A 16,372-nucleotide genomic window follows, 5' to 3' on the forward strand; every position below is an offset into this window, starting at 1 on the left:
ATTCTCTTTGGAGCTTCCTAGTGCGCGTACTCTTCTTCTTTTGGTTTGAACTCATCGTTGCTTCCTGGACTCTCACTTGTTTCTGACCTCATTTGTGCCTTTGCAATGTGGATTTGTTGTCTCAATTGTAGTGTTCCAGCCTGGTTTTTGACTTTTGCCCGCCCATCTACTTTTTGAGTATAAGGACTTGCGTTGTTGTAACATTTTCAATAAGGACTTCCTGCAACAGTGTGATTATATCATCAACCTGAGCACAGGGTTTTTATTTTTTAGCATAATGATTGCTAAAAGATATTAAAAGTATCAATAAAAAATAAGGAGTCTTTGACCACTTCATCAGCACAATGATAATATCAACCCCAGAGGAGGAGGAAATTTTAAATGTTTATCAACTTATTTGTATAAGTTGATCCACACAAAGGACAAAAAAACACTGTAGACAAAATCAGGCACAACATGAGACAACCTGCCAGGAATTTAACACAGGGCTACAGCACTGAGTGGTAGCAATGTTAACCACTGTGCCACCTATAAAATAAACAAACTTTGCAAAACACTAGGAGATTGTGTAAAACAATATTATATATGCTTTCACTCTGGACCTTTATGAATGCGTTTAAGCTTTTGTCTGCTGGAAATATTATGCTGGCTGCTTTGGGGAACGGAAAGAGCAATTATTAACATAATACAATATATAACATATAAACACAATGGTAATGAAATATCCTTAAATGGCATGAGTTCTAAAATACTGATAGTTATTTTGTTTGAACAAGGTGTTTTCAGTCCTGTTACTGTGTTACAGATGTTTTCAGCACCAAAACCAAACAACAGCAGTTCAGTTTCCAGTTTCCAGTAAAGAATCTCGCCGCTACATCACACAAATCTTTCCCACTTCAATCTGCATCTCTCCACTATATTCCCACCAGTGTGGAAGTTAAAGACACTATTTTTAAACGCACACACACTGACCTAACAGCACCAGTTAAGTGTCGGTTTTCTTCTTTTTTTTCTCCAGTCACTTCACGGGGAAGCAACACACAAGTGCAAGGGTTTCAATTCTTAGTAAAAAATGCTCTAAATACCTAATATGCTGCACAGTCCTCTTCCAAGATGACTTGAAAATCGGTGACTTGGACCATTTTTGTCCACTTTCAGAAAGCCTGGAATTCAGATTAGAAAACAAAAAAAAAACATCTCTAAATTCAACTTTTATGCTGCACAGAGAGCACTACCAGCCCCGCTGCTGGTCAGCTCAGTTGGTTAGTATGGTCCCACTAATGCCAGGGTTGCTGGTTCAATCCCCATAGGGGCCAGGAGATTTCCTTATCCTCTGCCGACACTGTTTGATCTTTTCGTGGTGGAATCTGATGCAAAGATGCCATATACGTGTACTTCAGACGAAACGAGGGAGTTGCAGGTTAAAAGGAAAGTGCGAGGCAGCGGACTGCCGCTATTGCGCCCAGTGGGAGCAGCGTGAGGAGGCCTCCCACAGCCACGTCCCTGAACCTCGACATTGGGCAGGTGCTGCGCTGGAAGGTGGAGCTGAAAGGACACCAAGTCCGTGAAGGCGCTCTGTCTCAGCACTGTGCGCACTGTGGGAGGCCTTGGAGGTGAGGGAGGGGGTGCTGCGCCTGGGCTGGCGGGTGCCCTCCAGCGGCGAGTTAAGGTGGCAGTTTGTGGTGCCGCGGCCAGGAACTGCGCGCCCCGGTGGATTTGGCCGCTGGGAGAAGTGCTGGTACAGCCAGCAGGGACGGATTATGAGCGGGACCTGCAGCAGTGGATGCTGCAAGTACACAGCTTCGCTTGAAGCAGCCTGACTCAGGCGGGGGTACAGCAGAAGCGATACTACTGTATGATCTGCACTGCAGGGGGACCCCTCTTAGACCTGGGGACCTCATCTGGGTCTACAACCCACGGTACCGCAAGGGCCTCAGCCCGAAGCTGGTTCTGGCCTGGAAGGTACCCTGGGAGGTCCTAGAGGTCGTGGGGGAGGTCTGCTACTGTGTCTGGTTTGGGAAGCAGGGGAGGGTGGTGGTCCTGCACCGAGACCACCTGGCACCCTTCAGGTCTCTCGAGGGGGCGCTGGAACCTGGAACAGGAGGACGCAAAGGAGCCTTGGGAGCAGCCAGGTCCAGATTTCACCGGGCCGGGGGGGGCTGAGGGGCCAGACCACCAGACTCCACCTCAACGCAGTGGATGCACTCGCTGGGTGCCACAAAGGCTGCAGGATTGTATGCTTGATGTAGACGGGCTATAATCATTAATAAGTCGATATTACCATGAATCTTTAATAATGACTAACAGCTCCAACTTCCAAGAAAATTATTTTCACCTGTAAAATTTTATCTTCGAATGGGTGGCAGGATAATTCATTTATAGACCTGTTACATCCTCAGTTAAAATATTTCCAAAATACAAAAGAGATTATTTGGAGAATTTAGAAGTAAAACAGACAGATTGCAGGCATTATTAGTTTAATGTAATGCAACAGGGTTCAGGTGGGCGCCCTTGCCACATTAGGTCGGCCCCGCACCGCCGGGGGCTCGAACCCAGGACTCCCACATCGCTCAGCAGGGACCCAGACCGGTGAGCCAAAGAGAAACCTCTCTACAGCCCAGTAGCTGTAGTCCTGCTATCACAGGGAAGGGCGGCAACGTCACCGCTCTGGTAAGCCGGCTCTTACACAGTGCCTGTCGGCCATATGCGTTACATTAACATCTGATTGCGCCGCAGGGTCTCTGACACATCACTTTTCTTAAGTCAGGTTTTTTGGTTGAAGAATAAAATAAATGCTGGATTTGTTTTGCCAATTGGCAGTATGTCTTCTGTATTGATAAGGAAGATTTGTTTTTCATCTTTGCAAGTTGTATGAATTTCTTTAAAATTAATGAGTGCTTGCGTTAATCTAAACCAAGACAACTGCCCTTAGCAATGAACTCTGTACCATGAAACACAAAGAAAGGCTAGGATAGCATTCGGACCCACGATTTCCTGTCTACACCAAGAGAAAAAAATGAGAAATGGCTTTTATCTGGCACTTTTCATGTGCAAGGAGTTCAATGTGCTTGACATCTCCCGAGGGTGACAGACCTGTGGGTTATTTGCGAAACTGCCTTTCCCTCCATTCGAACATCAGCAAATGTTGTGTTAAGAAGAAATGAGTTAACATGGTATGTGATCTAATTTACCAGAGCAAATGTGTTTTTCTATTGGCATTGTAAACTCTTGTGAATGTGTGCATAGATACCGTTAGTGGTTTCAATATAAGACTATAAAATGTCTTCTTTGTGTTATTCTGTATTAATTTGTGAAAAGATAATAAAGTTCTGCATTCTGTTATGGCTATAACAGATAACTTTGTGCTTCAATTTTGAGAAAGAGTAACAATAAGAGACATTTTGCAAGTTACTTGAAGATCTAGATAAAAAAAAACATGACGGTGAATGGAGGCATAAACAGGGCTCAAACCCTCAACAGACAAGTTATGAGACAGATGCCTTACCACTTGGCCATCATGCCATCATCTCTAGCTAGCAGCCAACTATACTATGTTGAATCAACGCGAGTAATATTATTGTTGTAATAGAGGAGCTAGAGAGGCACAATCGGTAGAGCTCGCAACCCTTAAGTTCAAGATCAGGGATTCAAGGGTCCTTGTGTTTGTGTCCTTTCTGATCCCTTTTAATAGGACAGTGCAGGCAGGACGTGATAGCGTACAGTGACCCCCAATGTCTTATGACTTTGCGGGATTCAGCTTTCTTTCCACTTTGAGCCTCGATTCAGATATTTTTCTGAAATCATCGGGCGAGCAGGAGTTTGTCTAAATTGAGGGAGATCTGCTCAAAAGTATTAAACACTTCAGCGTTTATTGTTCAAACACCACACTTTGTCAAAACAGTTCTACTTCTTAAGCTAATAAGTAACGGTTTTTGAGCACGCATTGTAATTTTAATGCTGTTATTAAAAAAAAACTTAAATTCACATAATGGAATTTGGACGGCGCAAAGTAGTCTAGCCCCTGTACAACTGTACATGCCCACTGATACGAGCTTAAAACTACAGTAGCATGAGTAGCACTAATAGCAACAATGTGTTCAACATTTCTCATGTCTTCTGCAGAGCCATCTTATCGGAAAGCGCTGACCGAGATAAAAGAGGACTTGTGGCTTCAGATCTGTTTTACAGACCGCTGCGTTGCTCTGTTCATGCAGACTATACGCTTTAAATTTATGTCATTTACTGCAAGCGTTCCTTTTCCAGGTTTTTCTGAAATTCCTCGCATTTGAGCCAGCACTGAAATATTTCATTCAGGTTCGCCGAATACATCATGGAAATGGTATTTCCAACGGAATGCTGTCACACATGAAACCTTTTTGTTATTTGGTTCTGCAAGTTTGAAAATTAGAATGAAATAGCAGCATCAAACCCGCTAATTCTCACAAATTGCATTGTGCTGCACCTTTCTTCTGCTGCTTTTATAATTCGGGCTTCAACATTTGAATGCATACCTTACTTTTGCTACTCACATTCAAGTGTTCATGAAGCTTTTTCCTGTCCATTGTGTTCTTGCTAAACAGTTTCTCTATTTTCCTCCTATTGTGATTGTCAGTGAGCACAACAAGAGCAATTAAAAAAGACAGGGTAAAACGCTTGACTGTGGGGAGTGGGATTTGAACCCGCACCTCTATTTGTGGTTCACTGTGGTTCACTGGAGTCCCAAAGCTTTAGAAATGGCTTTATAACCTTTTCCAGACTGATAAATCTCAATCACTCTGTTTCTCATTTGTTCCTGAATTTCTTTGGATCGCAGCATGATGTCTAGCTTTTGAGGATCTTTTGGTCTAATTCACTTTGTCAGGCAGGTCCCATTTAAGCGATTTCTTGATTGAGAACAGGTGTGGCAGAAATCAGGCCTGGGTGTGGCTCGAAAAATTGAACTTTCCAAAGATGTGATAAACCACGGTTGATTTATGTTTTAACAGGGGGGCAATCACTTTTTCACACAGGGCCATGTAGGTTTTGATTTTTTTTTCCCTTAATAATAAAAACCTTCATTTAAAAACTGCATTTTGTGTTTACTTGTGTTATCTTTGTCTAATATTTCAATTTGTTTGATGATCTGAAACATTTCAGTGTGACAAACATGCAAAAAAATAAGAAATCAGGAAGGGGGTGTAGCGGCAATGCTTGTTAATAAGACAGAATTAAGTGTTGCTGTGCTTTCCTAAATGAGGCCCCATCTCTCTCTTCATCTCTGTGGTGCAGCCACAGAGAAGCTATTCATGCAGGCTGATTTAAGATGTTTTCTTTTGATAAGGGACAGCTCCCAAGTGGGGATGCACTTAGCTAAGCCTGGCTATCATGATCAATGGTCATCCATTGGCGCCTATCTGTCTAGGGAGTGCCAGATGGACATCTGGACTGCATTCCTAAGTGTCAGGAGTAAGTGACTCATATCTCACCTTGATCAACCAATCAGGGACTGGTAGGGCCGAGTAACCCACGTGGGACTCTGGTGCCCATGGAACTTTCAGCCAATCAACGAGCTGAAGTTCCTCCAGGTAAAAACAGGCAACACAGAGAGCCTGGGAGATTCAGAAGAGATTCAGTGGAGAATTCTGTGGACTTTTCTAAAGGGAATTCAAAGGAGAATTCCAGGGCAGGATGGCCCAGGAGCAGAAGGCTCCCAAGGGTAGGACATTCTCGCAGCGCGCCTCCTGACCATCCTGAGACTCAGCCCGGACAACCACGGAACAGCCAGTGTGTCCGAGTGCCAGAACTTTCCTTTGTTCAAAGAGTCTAGAGCGGAGGTTGCCAGAGAGTAACCAGAGGATCCACCCGAGGTTAGCACCAGCAGCAAGCCTCGTGGACAGGTCGGAAATGTGGACAGCTGAATCACTATTCAGAACTAGCTCTTCATCAGGAACGAACCGGTCCTCTTCCTTACTTGCTGGGACCCACAGTCATCTTTTCTCCTGTGCGCAAACTGTGTTAGTTAAAGCCAACACTAACTAGCCGGTCAGTGAGCATCAGCAGCGCACCGTCGCAAACAGCACAGCCTGGCACCGAGCCAGACAGCGGGGATTGGACAGCAACAAGCCTGCAACTGTTTCTTTGTGCCCGCAGGAGATCTGAATCCCCAGAGATTGGATGAGTATTCAACTTCAATGCATTACAGCTCGAGAATTCAATTGTTATCCCAACCAGTTGATATCAATTTAATTCCTAAGAGTTATGTACTTGTTTTGAGTATCTAATCTAGAAGTTATAACCAAGTTCATTTACGAAACGGTCTAAATGAATGATATACTGAACGTATGTCCTCTTGATATATGTAACACTTCGTAACTGACTGAATATATACCTTTTGTATTCTGATAACCCTCTCGATAAGATCTGTTAGGTTTACATGCATATTCTATGTATTAATAAATGTATCCTCATGTATTAGTACCTATCTGTGTGTGCGTTGTTTGAGTTATATCGCATGGTTGGATTCTAAAGCCATCAAAAGAATCAATTTTGTGATTTACTGCTACACTTAATAATTGTCCCAGTAACTGCCCAAATCCTACAGAACTGGTGCCTTCAGAGAGCACACTACACTAGCATTGAACTGTGTGTTGGATGCACATGAATTGAAGGAATGGGCAAACATAGGTGATGCGGATCCACAGTTCCAACATATTAAGATGTTTATAATTAGAGGCAATTTGTTTAAATAATTGGGTATGGATACTGATGTGCAACAGAGTTGGAAAGGCTGTTTCCTTAAGCCAGCACTATAAAATATTTTATTCTCAGTGAGATGCTGCCATTTCATAGTGGGTTTCAAACACTGTGTATAGTTCCATCCACACAGTGCCTTTACTTCCATCCGTTTCTAATCTCTTTATCCAGTACAGAGGATTTGGAGCCTATCCCAGTAAGCAACGGACACAAGGCAGAATACACCCTGGACATAGTGCCAGTCCATCACAGGACAGACAGATACAAACACACACACCAGGGCCAGTTTTCCCATTAACCAATTAACTTACCAGTATGTTTTGGAGTGCGAGAGGGAGTCATATCACACATATGGAGAAAAACCATGTAACCCAGAGAGAACATGCAAACCCCACACACACAGGATGGCAGGAATTGAACCTAGGACCCCAGTGCTCCAAGATAGCAATGCTAACCACTTTGCCACCATTATAAATGGATGGACATCTTAGTTATCTTTCTAGTTCACAGGTTTGCATGCATAATTTAATTTTGAAAGCCACTGAGACATCAGGTACTACTGTTGTATTTATGAAAAAGAAACAAAACAAAAAGCATACTAACAACTGTGCCATCCTACTCTTTAGTTAATACAATTTATTATTTATAAACAGTTAACATTGTTAGCAAAATATTTTGAATTATATTTAACCCTATTTTTTCTTTAGTGCAACAACCTATTACAGTGCTAAATTTAATATTGATTGCTAATAGTTTATGCTAACACCTAACGTTCTTAATTAGATGTATTTAACACAGTGAACTAAGTGTAACATACCATTCAGAAATACAATCGAGAATAGTTTTGTGGTGTTTGTATGGATGAAACGTTTCTAAAATGTATAACGTAACAAAATTAAAGACGATTAAAATCTGTAATCTTTCCACTTGTAATGTCATTAGACAGAACAAGAAGTTTCTGCTTTGTCTAAGGATGGTATCAAAAAGTAGTCTAAGTGGTGAGAAAGCTGTGCTTAATGATAATTAAGTGACTTAAAAGTAAAAAGAGATGCTTCATATTGCTTGATTATTTTAAAAACTAAGTTATAAATGCAGACGCGATTGCTGCCATAAGCACTCCAGGCAGGAGAACGTTCGTTTTGTACTGGTGCGCTCCACACCTCTTCCTTCTCTCGGTGCCGCGCCCCTCTCTGACGGAGCGCAGTGGGCGGTACGCTATTTTCAGAGCCTCCGATTGGGAAAAAAAGACCTGCTGATCACTTTCACACAACAGGAAGAGAAAAGAATGGGATTTTTTCTTTTCGAAACGTGTGTTGTCTTTATGAAATTCGTGTATTTTAAACGTTTAATTAAGAAGTAAAAACCTTACAGTGTACACAAAGATTCTGAGCTGATCACGAGGAAGAAAAATCACCCATTTTTCGCGCATATAAAGTGGTTTTTAACTCTCGAAACCTGTTTTTATATGTTTTAAAGTCGTGCAATGTCTAAGTTAAGCAGGAACACATCATTATATCTCATTTTTTATTTATTTAAAAATTTAAAAATCGTTTGCCCAGCCTACTATAAGAAGGGTGCCAGCGAGCCTTGCTCTCACTTACGGCCACACCCCCTTGAGCACGCCTGATCTCGTCTGATCTCGGAAGCTAAACAGGGATGGGCCTGGTTAGTACTTGGATGGGAAACTGCCTGGGAATACCAGGTGCTGTAAGCTTTTAAACGCAGGAGGCGCCCTATCCCCGCTCGCTCGCTCATTCCCCTGTTCACACGTGCAGTGCGGCTTTTCCGTCTGTTTATTTGTCAGCTTTGGCGAGACACGGGTGCTTGTGTGTTAGCGTGAGCGTTTTTTATTCTGATCATGAACAGTTTAACAAGACCGCAAAGGATCGAGGAAAGGTTTATCGCCAGCTGAAAAGAGACACAGCGCTTCGGCTGTGGAGACTTGTTCGGCTGGCGTTCGGGGAGTCGCGGTTTTCAGAATTGTATTGAGATCGTTTTCCACAGAGCTCAGATGTCAAAGCACGGCAGCAGCTCTCCACAGCGATCCTCTATAGCGCCCTTTCTCCCGCAGCTCCGTCCTCATTGGAAGGAAGCAAGAGTGAAAGGCTGAAGTGAAATAGAGCGGGGACGACGGCAGTGAAGAGAGAGAACGTGGGAAGAAGAGAAAAACGCAAGGGAAAAAAAGCAGCGTTGTAAAAGAGGTGACGGAGCTGTCCTCTCTATAAGAAGGGTGCCAGCGATCCCTGCTCATTCTTGCGGCCACACCCCCTTGAGCACGCCTGATCTCGTCTGATCTTGGAAGCTAAACAGGGATGGGCCTGGTTAGTACTTGGATGGGAGGCCGCCTGGGAATACCAGGTGGTGTAAGCTTTTAAGCACAGGAGGCGCCCTATCCCCGCTCGCTTGCTCATTCCCCTGTTCACACGTGCAGTGCGGCTTTTCCGTCTGTTTATTTGTCAGCTTTGGCGAGACACGGGTGCTTGTGTATTAGTGTGAGCGTTTTTTATTCTGATCATGAACAGTTTTACAAGTCCGCAAAGGATCGAGGAAAGGTTTATCGCCAGCTGAAAAGAGACACAGCGCTTTGGCTGTGGAGACTTGTTCGGCTGGCGTTTGGGGAGTCGCATTTTTCAGAATTGTATTGAGATCGTTAGCAGTATAAAGAGACACCTTTCGTCAAACTTTTGACAGGTACCACGCCCCCTTTTCCAGCCAATGGTCGTCCGCAGTGTTTGGTTGTCCCGCCCCCCAGCCATCCAATGGCGTGTTGTTATTTGTGCATGTCCTGCCCCCTCAGGAGCCAATGGTGTGGGTCGGAACCCCCACCGGCCGGTCGCCCCGGCGCCTCAGGGTCCCAAAGCCCCAAGTCGGCGCATCCCTCGCTTTAGGTGTGTGCAAGTGTGTATTGGTTTGGAAGGGAGCCATGTCTGCCGCGGGGTTGAGTGCGCTCTATTATAAAGCTAGGAAATCAGGCAGTTACTGCGGCGCGGGGAGTCTGTTGCAGGCCGCGAGATCCCGGGGTGTGAGCGGCGCCAGCCGCGGCCGGGTGGTCGAGTGGTTGTCCGGCCAGGCTGCTTATACGCTGCACAAGCCGGCGCGCGTACGTTTTAAGAGAAACAGGACGCTGGTGTCCGAAATGGACTGGCAGTGGCAGGCCGACTTGGTGGACATGAGAGAACACCACGAGTTCAATGACGGTTTCTGTTACATCTTAATGTGTATAGACATGCAGTCTAAATATGCTTGGGCCGTGCCGCTGAAAACCAAGACTGGTGGGGCCGTGACAGACGCCTTCCGAAATATACTGCAAGAGGGGCGTGCTCCTAAAAAGCTACAAACGGACGTGGGTAAAGAATTTCTTAACAGGACCTTCCAAAATTTTCTCAAACGTGAGAATATTGAACATTTCGTTACGGCCAGCGATGTGAAGGCTGGTGTGGTCGAGAGGTTTAACAGAACTATTAAAACAAAAATGTGGAGGTACCTGACACACAAAAACACCTTTCGATATGTCGACGTCCTTTCAGATCTTATTTACGCTTATAACCATAGTTACCACATGACTATTAAACGAACCCTGGCTTCTGTTACGCCCGACAACTCCCTTGAGGTGTGGAGAACGTTCTATGACGAGCACTTTAAGAGAAAACCGTCAAAGTTTTCATTTAATGTGGGTGATCGCATGCGGGTGTCCAAAATAAGGGGAGTGTTTGAGAAGGGATATGAACAGACCTTCACAGATGAAATTTTCATTGTCAAAGAGCGGACCGCGGCTCTGAGACCCTATTACAAACTGCAGGACTACGCAGGCGACGACATTAAGGGCTCCTTCTATGCCGACACTAAACACTTTTGATGAAGATGAAGTTTTTCTGTTCGTCAGCGAGGAGCTCAAGACTATCTGGACCTATTTCAATTAGCGCCTACCCAAACAAGCGTCGAGAAAAGCTTTTACATAGAAGTTCCACCCCTCACGGCACTCTGGAGTTCTACGTCGCAGGCAACGGAGAAGATTATTTAGATTTAAACAACACCCTGCTCTATTTGACCTGTAAAATAACGGAAGCAGACGGTCGGGACATTGATGCGGCAGCCCGTGTAAGCCTGGTGAATTACCCCATCGCTGCCATCTTCAGCCAGGTTGACATCACCGTAGGAGACCGATTGATCAGCCAGACTAACAACTGCTATCCTTACAGAGCCTTTATAGAGTCGGTCCTGAACTACAGTGAAGAGACGCTGAAGACCAGTATTCAACAGGGCTCTTTTACAAAGACACAGCCGGGGAACACGAGTCCACAATTTTGGATGGTCCCAATCAGGGGTCCCGAAAAAGAGCATCATACACGACGCAAAGCCGAAAACTGGAGCTCCTGGATCACATTCACGCCGACCTGTTTTTTCAGGACAAACTACTACTGAATGGCGTAGACCTGAAAATAAAACTCACACGAAACAGAGATGCTTTCTGCTTAATGAACAACGCCAGAGAACACAAACTGAGCGTACTCTCTGCATCTTTGTTTGTGAAAAGAGTCAGAGTGTCACCCGGGGTCAGACTGGGACACGCCGAAGCACTCCTGACGGCCAACGCTAAATACCCCATAGACCGCGTACAGATGAAAGTCTTAAGCCTGCCAGCAGGCAGCCGTGTGTGTAACCAAGAAAACCTCTTTCTCGGACAGTTACCCAAAGTGGTCATTTTGGGGTTTGTGGACAACGCGGCATTCAGCGGCAGTTTTACCCAAAACCCCTTCAATTTTAAACACTACAACGTTAACTTTCTGGCTCTCTACGCGGACGGGGAACAAATCCCCACTAAACCGCTTCAACCAGACTTCCAGAATGGACATTGCGTCCGTGAATATTTTAATCTGGTGGAAACAGCCGGGAAGCGTCTGAAAGACAAACCTGTTCTGGTGGACCGCGAGGAGTACGCGCGCGGTTACACATTGTTCGCTTTCAACCTCAGCCCCGACGACGAGTGCACAGGACATTATTCACTTATCAAAACGGGTAATCTGAGAGCTGAAATACGCTTCGCGCTACCGCTACCCACTACAGTTAACATGGTTGTGTACATGCTGTTCGACAACGTGATAGAGCTAGATATGAGACGTCAAGTCATTTACGACTTCAGCTAAAAAGCACTGGAGGCCACACAACCTGCACATAAAGATGAACACCAAACAGCTGGAAGACATTCTAACCCGAGACCGCTACACCCGAGACAGTTTTCTAGGCGTGTTCCCCAGTGATGCCCTACCACGCGAGAGCCTGGTGTGGCGCCCTCTGAGTTTAATAGTTAATACTCACCCACACGACCGCCCCGGTGAACACTGGCTGGCTATTTACTTACCCGACGACGAGGGCGCAGAATTTTTCGACTCCTACGGATTTTCACCCGAAGCCTTTTCTTTCCCAAGAACATTATTGATTTCTTAAACAGAAATGCTAATTCCATATTTTACAACAACAGACAATTGCAAGATTCTTTTGCGGTGACCTGCGGTCTACATCGTGTCTTTTTTCTATACCATAGATGTAAAGGTTTATCTTTTAGAAACATTTTAGAACTTTATTCTACGAAAGCAATCCAGAATGACCGCATGGTGGAAATGTTTCTGAAAAACCGACGCCGTGTGAGACGGAGACCCCGATACCCTTTTAAGCCATTTGAAAATACGAATGTTCAATTATGCGGGTGTTTACGACAATTTAAAACGTCATAAATGTTAATCAACCGTCTAAAATAAAAATGAAATCGAACCATTTCGATGTCTGTGTGGTTATTATTTAAAAAGAACACAAAACATGAATTAAAATCAATACAATATTTTTATTATACATTCGCTGTTATAGTGCTCAAGCTTTTTTTAATACATGTTACATCCAAGCCATTTTCTTACAAACATTTTTAACTATATTGCTCACGCTTTTTAATATACATTTCAAGTCATTTATCACAAACACACATACCCAGAGAAAAAATGTTACAAAGACAACCATGTGGGTCTAGGTATTAATGATCGTCTCCTTTCAGCGGTTATCTTAGAGACCGGGTCGACCGTCGACAACTCTACTGGTTGTTTTAAAGTTTTGACTGACGCTGCACACCCCAGCGGGTCAGCCTTGAGTTTTTCAAGTAGCTCTCGGTTACCAGCGTTGGCTAGCAAGGTGCCCGGCACGTTGGTTTCTGCCATAGCCTCCATGAACACATCCCAACCTTTTGGCTTCTTACCGACCGCAACTGCTTGCTGCTGCGTGACAGCCCTGACAAGACCAATCATGTGAGAGCCCTCAACGGGTGCCCCCTTGTACACAAATTCCCCCTTTTTCATTCCAGGCTATTAATGGTTCATTGCGGGCCATGGTCTTTAACAATATCTTGGCATTTCTCCGGAACCGCTGAGACACTCTGTCCAAAATATACCCAAAGTCACTGACGCTCGATGTCGGCGGTTGTGCTAACGTGAGTGATAGCTCGGCGGGTGCATTTTCCGGTAGTACAACAGTTAAAGTCCCCTTTTCGGAAGTCTCCTGGCGTACTAATGTCAAATACCGTTGTAACACCTGACTGTACAATTTCACTTTTTCATATTCGGCCAGATGCGAGTTCTGAAGAATGTCTCGCATTTCATCATCCAACCGACGGGTTGTTATTTTTTCGAACCCAGACCGCTCTCGGAGTCGATCGAGCTGTTTCTGAGGTACCAGGTACATTTTTTCAGCGTGCTCCAATATTGACGTTGTAGAAGCCCCGTAATCAATGGTACTGCAATACTCAACAGGGTCCCGATAAAACCGCTGGACTGGTTCACCAAGAGTCTCTTTCTTTTAAGAGAAAGACCCTTTCGACTCAAAGTCTTTATAAGCTTACGCTTTCTCTTCAGGGTCCCAAACTGCTTAGCAGATAACGGTATGTTCCCTTTCAAGGTATTCAAGGCGATTTCAGCTATGGCCTGTACAAGATCATTTGTAGCCCTGCAGAGAATAGCTTTCCACTGCTTGGGGGCGGCTTTTACCAGAAAATGTAAGAGAGTCAGGTTTCTCCGAACGCGTGAAGACATGATGACGCCCCGAACGTGTTTTTTGGACTGAGTCTGTGGTTGCGAGATCACCGACTTTTAGATTTTTTAAATACATAAGCCGTGGGTACATCTGGGGGGAAAAGACCTGTTCGCAAGCGATAGTCATCTGGGGTGTCGGCACTTAAATCCACCAACAAGTAACCGAAAGGTTTTTTAGTAGCGTCATCGAACGCTTCCAAAAAAAATTTGGCTTTACCGGGGTACATCTGCCGGGACAGGGTTGTAATCTGTAGTTTATCTCTAGGGTTTTTAAACAGCACCATGTACTTTGTATTTAACGCGATGGTTCTACTTTTCCGACCTTGACAAAACACATTTTGGACGATATACATGATGCTGAGGTTTCGGTGGTGTACGTATTTGGTAAAAGCTTTTTCTATCTCATTATTTTCACACGCAGACTCCATCAAATCATCCACTATAATCAAATTTACTCTACCCGGCGGCAGTAGCTGGTCGTCGGAAAACGACGTCGGTAGTCCTTCTATAAACTGAATGTATGGAAATTTCACAAGCAACTCGTCGTATAGAGGTTGCCAGCAGCTGTAACACCAGACTATGTTTTCGGGTTTACGAGTCATAACGGTATCACCGCTCTCCAAGAGCTGTTTTATAAAATAACTTTTACCGCAATTCGAGGGTCCGGACAAAATGCACGAAAAAGGGTGTTTTAACCTGACATCCATCGTGTTAATATCCGTAGGGCAACGATGTCAAATTTTCTTGCAGCACCCGCTTGTCGTACACCACCTTCTGGGTTTTCTTTAAGGTCCGGGTCTCAATGCGCCAATCCTTTTTAACACGCACGATCATCGGCTGTTGAATAGAAATGTGTTTAAATTCCCGGCACTCTGCATAAGGGTTAACGCCATAGTCAAAAACCAAGTCCCGCAGACTCTCAAAGTTAACTTTTTCACAATTGTTCACATTGAGCGTAATGCCTTTTACCTTTAAACAGGCTTTCCCTCCAGACAGTTTGTACCCGTACGACTTGGGTCCTGTTGACACAAACTCGGTGATGTGTTGACCAGCATCGATTTCGCTGGTCAACTCACCCAAGTAGTCGCCCAGTTCCGGATTCCACTCACCCTCCCGGCTCACAAAGATAACGGAATCTGTGTCATGGTAGAGACAACGGCCTTGCAAAGCATTTAGCAGATTGTATAACTCCAAGCGGGCATAGGCGGTTGTAAAGCTAGCGATGAAAATGTTAGTGTTTGAATGGCCCGTATAGTGGTGTTTAGTGTGTTTCCACGTAACACAGGCTGTGTTTTCATCGATAAACTCGCAGGCGGACACCTCATGATATGGCGTAAATAAGTACCGGAACAATTCATCGGGGTTTCTCACAATGGTGGTCTGTGGTAAATTGTCTCTTTGCCCATACTTCCCCCACAAACTGTTCAAGGCAATTTTTGAAAGCTGTCTTTTGGCCGGATTCTTTTTAATATTGCCGGGGTCCAGCCGGACGCCCTCTTTTTCATAATATTCGCCGATATATCTTTGTTGTTTCGCGACATCTGTACACCACTCTGGAAACCCCGAAGCTTCCTGCTTCCCTTTCAGATGCAGTTTGATGTAGTCGGTAAAAAGATCGTGTGAGGCCTTTTCGAAATGCCAAATTTCGTAAATTTTACACACTCTATACCCCAGGTCTACGGCCTTCTGTAATTCGGGGGTGCACCAGACACCAGTCAAGGCGCGATCTTCATCACTGTGCTCACAGGGGGTGGTCTGTTTTGTTTCAGCACACGTACGACACAGCGTGAAAAACAGTTTTTTGTCAATTTTGGTTGGTAGAACTGGAAAGTACAAACGTCTGGGTGGGTAAACTTTCACCTTCGCTAAACCGAAATACAGTTTTAAATCTCCAAAGTTGTTATATATTATTCGGGGGTGGCCCAGTGGGTATTTTTTAGTTTTGTTCACAAACGGATACAGACTGGTGAAATCATAGTAATGAATTTTTTCACCGGGCTGCGCTGTGTAATGCAAACAAATCGCATTTGTTCTCCCCCCAAAAAGCGACTTGCGAGGTTGCAGAGGCTCTGGTAATTGTGCGGCTGTTAGAAATTTACCCAAGTCTCCATTTTCAACAAGCATGTCTCTGAACTCGTGCTCCCACAAAACACGCACGTTAAAACCTCTCATTTTGAGAAAATTAATTTTCACCATCGTCTTTCTGTACAACCAACCAAAAGTAGTGTTTGTCAGCTGATTAAAATCGTTTTCACAATAACAAACGCTACAACCGTGAAAAAAGCAACCGTTGAACTCAAAGGCTGTCGGCACGCCGTCAATTACAGCATACCCATCCAGAAAATATGGGCCAACCTTGAACTCACCGGCCGTGGTTAACGCGTGTTGGATTTTAACGCGCTCTGTGTGTTCGATGTACATAAGCCATTGAATGCTGGGTGTAGAAAATCGTTTTTGCTGGCGGTGGTAATTGTCATGGGGTAGCAACGCAATCGTCTCTTCCTGTAAAAACATAAGTCTGAACATGGCCATGCAGACACTAGCGATGGTCACAAACTGAAAGGGGTCGA

General features: G+C 44.6%; 3 pseudogenes; 2 read left to right on the plus strand and 1 right to left on the minus strand.

Moving 5' to 3' along the window:
- The window catches only part of LOC138242774 (zinc finger and SCAN domain-containing protein 2-like), a 587,776-nt pseudogene that overhangs the window by 192,353 nt on the left and 379,051 nt on the right, over positions 1-16,372 (minus strand).
- LOC138218018 (5S ribosomal RNA) lies at positions 8,328-8,446 on the plus strand (annotated as a pseudogene).
- LOC138218846 (5S ribosomal RNA) lies at positions 8,984-9,102 on the plus strand (annotated as a pseudogene).

The sequence above is a fragment of the Lepisosteus oculatus genome, chromosome 14 (genome assembly GCF_040954835.1).
Source record: "Lepisosteus oculatus isolate fLepOcu1 chromosome 14, fLepOcu1.hap2, whole genome shotgun sequence".
Classification (NCBI taxonomy): Eukaryota; Metazoa; Chordata; class Actinopteri; order Semionotiformes; family Lepisosteidae; genus Lepisosteus; species Lepisosteus oculatus.